The sequence below is a fragment of the Babylonia areolata genome, chromosome 27 (assembly GCF_041734735.1).
Source record: "Babylonia areolata isolate BAREFJ2019XMU chromosome 27, ASM4173473v1, whole genome shotgun sequence".
NCBI lineage: Eukaryota > Metazoa > Mollusca > Gastropoda > Neogastropoda > Buccinidae > Babylonia > Babylonia areolata.
The window spans coordinates 32220679-32227224 of record NC_134902.1 but is presented as its reverse complement, the minus strand read 5'-3'; the positions used below and the strand labels follow the sequence as shown (position 1 = coordinate 32227224).

At 42.3% G+C, this 6546-nt stretch overlaps 1 long non-coding RNA gene across 1 annotated transcript in view; it reads left to right on the top strand.

Moving 5' to 3' along the window:
• Nucleotides 1-5799, top strand: part of LOC143301159 (uncharacterized) — a 7948-nt gene extending 2149 nt beyond the window's left edge. The window contains exons 2-5 of the long non-coding RNA XR_013057738.1: nucleotides 411-494; nucleotides 2817-2913; nucleotides 4562-4592; nucleotides 5396-5799. This is a non-coding gene — a long non-coding RNA (uncharacterized LOC143301159). The remainder of the gene's footprint in view (nucleotides 1-410; nucleotides 495-2816; nucleotides 2914-4561; nucleotides 4593-5395) is intronic.
• Nucleotides 5800-6546: the final 747 nt, after the last annotated feature.

Here is a 6546-nt window from a genome sequence, read left to right as displayed (position 1 = left end):
CCGAACACTGATATGGGATCTACAGGATCTCTAAGGTGTGTATTATATTTTCTGTGAGCGTATACACACGAAAGGGGGTTCCAGCACTATCAGATCTGCACATGTTAACCTGGGAGATCGGGAAAATCTCCACCAGGCGCCGTTACCCAGATTCGAACGCGGAACCTTCAGGTTGAAAATCCAACGCTTAAACCACTCGACTATTGCGCTCGTCATTGTAGTAGTCGTAGTAGTAGTAGTGGTGGTGGTGGTGGTGGTGATGATGATGGCGATTGTGGTGGTGGTGATGAGGATGATGATGATGGCGATTGTGGTGGTGGTGATGAGGATGATGATGGCGATTGTGGTGGTGGTGATGATGATGATGATGATGATGACGACGGCGGCGGCGGTGATGTATTATCTTACAGATGTTGAGTCACAAGTATCTGGTCTTGTTGGTTCTGGTTTCCGGCATCCTGGTGAATGAAGTTTCCGCCAACGATAGCGTGGAGGTATGTAACAACAACAACAACAACAACAACAACAACAATATATATAATGTGTATTTCTGTGTGCGTGTGTGTGTGTGTGTGTGTCTACATCTTGTATGGAGAGGGTGTGGGTTTGTGGGTTGGTGTCGGAGCGGGAGGAGTCGTGCGAGCGGGTGTATTCGCGTGTTTTAAGTATGTATACGTCGTTGTTTTTTTTTGTTTTTTTTTAATTCTAAACGCCCATGGCTTTTGCATCAATGGACTGGGCGTACCAAATGTCTATTTATTGAATTTATTTCTGCGTATTTTGTCTGTCTGACTATCATCTGTCTGCCTGCTGGCCTGATTACCCCTTCTCTGTCATTCTGTCTGTCTGTCTGTCAGTCTGTCCGTCTGTCTGCCTGCCTGCCTGCGTGTTTGCCTGATTACCTTTTCTCTCTCCCTCCCTCCCTCCCTCTCTCTCTCCCTCTCTCTCTCTCAGGATGTCGACGCATTCGCCCATGAGGACCTCATGGCCAATGACATAAAATATGTCAAAGCGTCGAAGCCTCCCTGCCTCTCTCTCTCCCTCTCTCTCTCCCTCTCTCTCTGGAAGGCATTTACCTTTTTGAATTTTCGATTCATGTGTCTGCATGCCCGGTTTTACAAAATCGAGTCTACGCGCGCGGAAGTGTGTGTGTGTGGGGGGGGGAGATGTGGGAAGGGGTGTGGTGTGGGATGGGGTGTGTGTGTGTGCTCAACATTGTAATGGGTCAGAAGGCCTTCTACAATAAAACATTTCTGAGTTCTGAGTTCTCTCTCTCCCTCTCTCTCCCTCTCTCTCCCACCCCCCTCTCTCTCCCTCCCTCTCTCTACCTCTCTCTCTCCCTCTCTCCCTCTCTCTCTCTCTCTCACCCCCCTCTCTCTCCCTCTCTCTCCCTTTCTCTCTCCCTCTCTCTCTCATCCCCCTCTCTCTCCCTCTCTCTCTCTCCCTCTCTCTCCCTCTCTCTCTCCCTCTCCCTGTCTCTCTCCCCCTCTCTCTCTCCCTCTCTCACCCCCCTCTCTCTCCCTCTCTCTCTCTCCCTCTCTCTCCCCCTCTCTCTCTCCCTGTCTCTCCCACCCCCCTCTCTCTCTCCACTATATTCTTTCTACCACTACGTTCCTCTCTCCCATTGTCCATAGGAGCAGTGTTGTGAATGGAAAATTATTGTATATAGCTCCTCGGATTATGTTTGAGTCTGTATTTGCGTATGCGCGTGGTAAGTGTATTTATTCTGATTGTTTCAGTTTGCCTACATGGTGTCAAATATGGGTATTTGCTGAACCCTCAGTTGTTTACATTTTAAAAAAATATATATCATTGCTTGTTTTTATTTCTTGCATTTTTTTTATCAATGAGTTTGCCACGGTGATATCATAAAAGGTAAACTAGGCATTCTGATGTTTTTGATGTTAATTGCTGACAATGTTACTTGCAGATACACCTAATAGTTTACAGAACCAACCGGGTATGCTGCAACAGGAAACCAACAGATTCCAGATGACAGTTTTGAGCAAAAACGAATGTAGTGTTGTTTTGGTGTTGTTTTTCGCAAGGGAGGGCACTCATCACAACATGATAAATGGTTTATGGTAACACAGAAATGAAAGTAACAAATAGTTATGAATGCCTTTGTGTGTGTTTTTTTTTTCAGCAGAGTTAAGTTTGAATAAATGTTGATCAGATGCGTACAGAAAACAAAGGGAAAAACGGGGGTTATCGAAATTTTCAGAACAGTGAAAGAGTGAAAATCTGTTCACTAGAACTTGTTTGATACATACATCGAACTGATGCTAACCTTTGTAACAGAACTTTGATGTTTGTTAGATAGCGCCTTCATGGGGGGAAAAAGATTCATGCAAATGCAATAAAACGTATTATGAACCTTCCACTTCAAGAGGTTACCTCTGTGTTCTTTGGCTGACAGATTGTTTCTTTCCTTTTTTTTTTTTTTTTTTTTTTTTTTGCGAACAAATACGACAGAAATTTTTTCGTTCTCTATTTTACATTCACCCGTTCATTTTATGCTAAATTCGACGTAAAAAAAAAAAAAAAAAAGTATGAGTTGTTGTACCACTGCTGCTTCCCCCCCCCCCACCCCCCCCCCACACACACCCCTTCCCCCACCCCCCTTTTTTATTCTTATATAATTTCTACTCAAGTACGCATCTTGTAAGTATTGGATATATTTTCACTCATTGTTGTCATGTATCATTACCGATTATATCGTTGTCGCTCGACATTTCGTAGAATAAACTTTAAAAAAAAAAAAAAAAAAAAAAAAAAAAAGATTTAAGCTGAGACTGCTTGCAACGTTTGTCCAGAAAATATCGAAGGTACTGGATCTTGTCAAAACCTTCGTTTCAATTTGGAAAAACGGGAGGAGGTCGGTGGATGATCCTGACTCTGCGCTGGCTGATGGTAAGTTTGTCTCGGGTGATGATTTTGTTTTTTTTTCTCAACCCTCCTCTGTCTGCCTGTCTGACTCTCCCTCTCTCTCTCTCTCACTCACACACACTCTCTCTCTCTCTCTGTCTCACTCACACACACTCTCTCTCTCTCTGTGCTTCTTTCCCATGTGTAAAGAAGTTGTATTTCTAATTCATACTTTGTTGGCTTGGTGGAACAAAGGAGCAAAAGGTAGTAGCTCCGTTCATAATGCTTCTTCCTGCAAGACAGTCGTCAAAACGTAGGTGAAAGGTTGAAATACGTGGATGAACAATATCAAAAAGATAAAAGCCCTGTTCAAACGTTTCTTCCAACAAGATAATCTGAAGACATAGGTGAAAAGTTGAAATACATGGATGAACAATACCAAACTCTAACAAAGGGCTAGCCATGACGATGACAACACAATGCATTAACGCAATAAAACTAATGATAAAATACAGTGAGGACAATGCTTCAGGTCTATGCAATGTTCACTTCTCGGATAATTATGAAAAAGCTCTCTGAAGAAGACAAAAGTGATTTATTCAGTCTCAGTTTGTTAAAAAAAAAAAAAAATCTGACAATTGACATGCACCAGTAGTCTTTTTTTTCTTTCTTTTTTTTTTTAAATAAATATTTTATTCGAGTTTAACATTTAATACATACAGACGGACATACAAAACCAACATCTGGAATCAACAGTATTTGCCACTTGCACCAGTAGTCTTGAGAAACAGCTGTTGAAGCACGACATCTGCTATGTAAGTCCACCAGCAATGCCGATATTGTTCAGATCTGTATGTCCTTTCTTGTAGACGTAGTGATGAACAAGGGAAAAGAACGATCCTTGTGGCATTCCCGTTGTGATCGTAGGAGGTGCTGTCAATCAGTCTCTTATACGTAGGACGATGATTTTTTTTTTTTTTTTATAACTTTTATAGCTCTCCATATTCCCAGTGTCACAAAATAACATTCAATAGGTTGTAAGAAATGAACTTTCTTGCATGTATCTTTCAAGTCAGATGTTACTGCTGATTTTTTTTAAAATCTTTTATATCAGTCTGTAAAAGCCGTTTCACGGCAAATACAAGAAAGTAGCAGCATTTTCCTATACATACACATTAACCTGTGCATCCACCTTGATTTATGTTCGAGGTCTTTTGCGTGTTCTCTCGATATTGCGCGTTCCATGATCTTTCATCAAAATGAATTGGAAACACTTAGCTGACAGTGATCATGATGGTGATGACATGAATACCTATATTACAGCGCCTGTCCTCCGTCAGAGACCAAGCTTTAGGCGCTTCACAAACAACAGGCTGTCTACCTGGGTAAAGCCGACCGGCAGCTGCTATTAGGCGCTCGTCATTCGTTTCCTGTGTAATTCAGTTGGGATTCAGTGTCACAGGCGCGCGCGCGCGCGCACACACACACATACACGCATACACACACACACACACACACACATCAGCTGCAGAATGAGTGAGTGAGTCAGTGAGTGAGTCAATGAGTGAGAGAGCCAATGAGGAAAGAGCGGGTGAGTGGGTTTTTCCCGCTGTACGTAGTTGGTTCTGTTCAAGATGTCTGTCATACGTTCTCATTCCGTGTTGCTGTTGTTGTTGTTCTTGTGTTTCCACAGCGGACACTGGCGATGGAGCCTAAGGCGACTGGTAGGTAAAATCATCGATTCCTTGTCTGTTTGTCTGTGTGCCTGTCTGTCTGTGTGTCTGTGTGCCTGTCTGTTCCTGAGAGTGTCTGTGTCTTTCGCTGTCTGTGTCTGTCTGTCTCAGTGTGGTCTCTTCCTCGTTTGATTTGGCAAAAATGAATGAATGAAATTAATATGTAAGAAAACGAACAAACGAATAAATGAACGAATACATGGTTTGAATAATCTTTAATTGTTCAACAATACAAATGATTACAATGCAATCAATGATAAAAGAGCATCAACAAGCTTAAAGCTTATACTGTGCTCACAACGTTGCACTTCAATTTTAACATGACGGCTGATGAACAAATGAACGAATACATGAATGAATGAATAAATGAATGAATGAATGAATGAATAAACTAACAAAGGAATAAATGAATGAAAGAGATGAATCGTTGAATAATGGAAGAGAAGAGAATAAAGAGATTGGATGGCATCTCCCGAGCGCATGGATCTCACGGTTGAATTAACTGACTTCAGGATTTTTTTTTTCAATGCCATCTCTCTCTCGCTCTCTCTCCTCTCTCTCTCACTTATGTATGTCTGTGTCTGTCTATATCCCTGTCTGTCTGTCTCCACACACAAAGACATAGACACGCACACACACACACTCATTCACACATGCATACATGAACACGCCCACGCACGCACGCACGCACACACACACACATCATCATCATCATCACCATCGATGGGTTGCTGTTGTTGTTTTTACAATCAGTAAATGTGATTCCAACACACATCATCTGTTTTTCCCCCCAGACGCATACATACCATGACTGCGCAAGTCCGGATGAAAAGAAACGGAAAAGGAAGCAGTGCATTTTGGGATACCTGACGCGCGCCTCCTGAAGACGTCATTTCCTGATCATGGATTCCTCTTTTCTTTTGTAGCTGTTTTCTTCTTCCCTGGAGTTCTGTTTTTCGATTTCCACAAGGCTGAGCAATTTTTTGCCTCTTCCTGCCTTCCTTCCTTCTTCCTTCCCTCCCTCCTTCCTTCCTTCCTTTTTTTTTTCGTGTTCTCATACTCTCTTCCCTCTCTCAGTCTACCTCGTTGATCCTCTCCCGTATTCTTTCTCATAGTTCCTTTCTTTCTTCTCTTCATTCGTTCCTTTCTTTCGTTCTTTCTGTCGTTCGTTCTATTCTTATACCCTCCCTGTCTCACACTCTCTCATCTCTCCTCATCCCTATTATTTCACCCTTTTTTTCAATTCTCAAGGCCTGACTAAGCGCGTTGGGTTACGCTGCTGGTCAGGCATCTGCTTGGCAGATGTGGTGTAGCGTATATGGTTTTGTCCGAACGCAGTGACGCCTCCTTGAGCTACTGAAACTGAAACTTTCAATTCTTATCTGGTTCTGAATTTCGAATTTGTTCTATGTCAGGCATTTCATGAATTGTTTAACATGAAACCAGGAGTTTCTGTCATTCTGGCTCTGCCTATATCTTTTTGTCTGTCTCTTTGTTTCTCTCTTTCTGTCTTTGTCTCCCTATGTTTGTCGTTGTCTCCCCGTCTTTGTTCTTATGTCTGTCTCTCCTTCTCTCTGTCTCTGTTTCTTTTTGTGTGTCTCTATCTCTCTCTATCTGCCTCGCTCTGTCTTTCTGTCTCTGTCTCTATGAATATATGCATCTATCTATCTATTCATATGCTTCCTATACACCTTCTGTGGCCATATTCAAAATAAAAAGATCGATAATCCAAACTGAAACAGCTGGTTTGTGTGTGTGTGTGTGTGTGTGTGTGCGCGCGCGCGCGCGTGCGTGCATGTATGTGTGTGTGTGTGATAGTCATTAGCTTAATGACAGTATCCCCTGACATGCTTTTTGCATTTCTGACAGTTGTAATGGCAGAGCCATGAAATGGTTTCTAATTTTTCTGAGTGGTTTTATAACATTTGCTGTTGGTTTGTTTGGT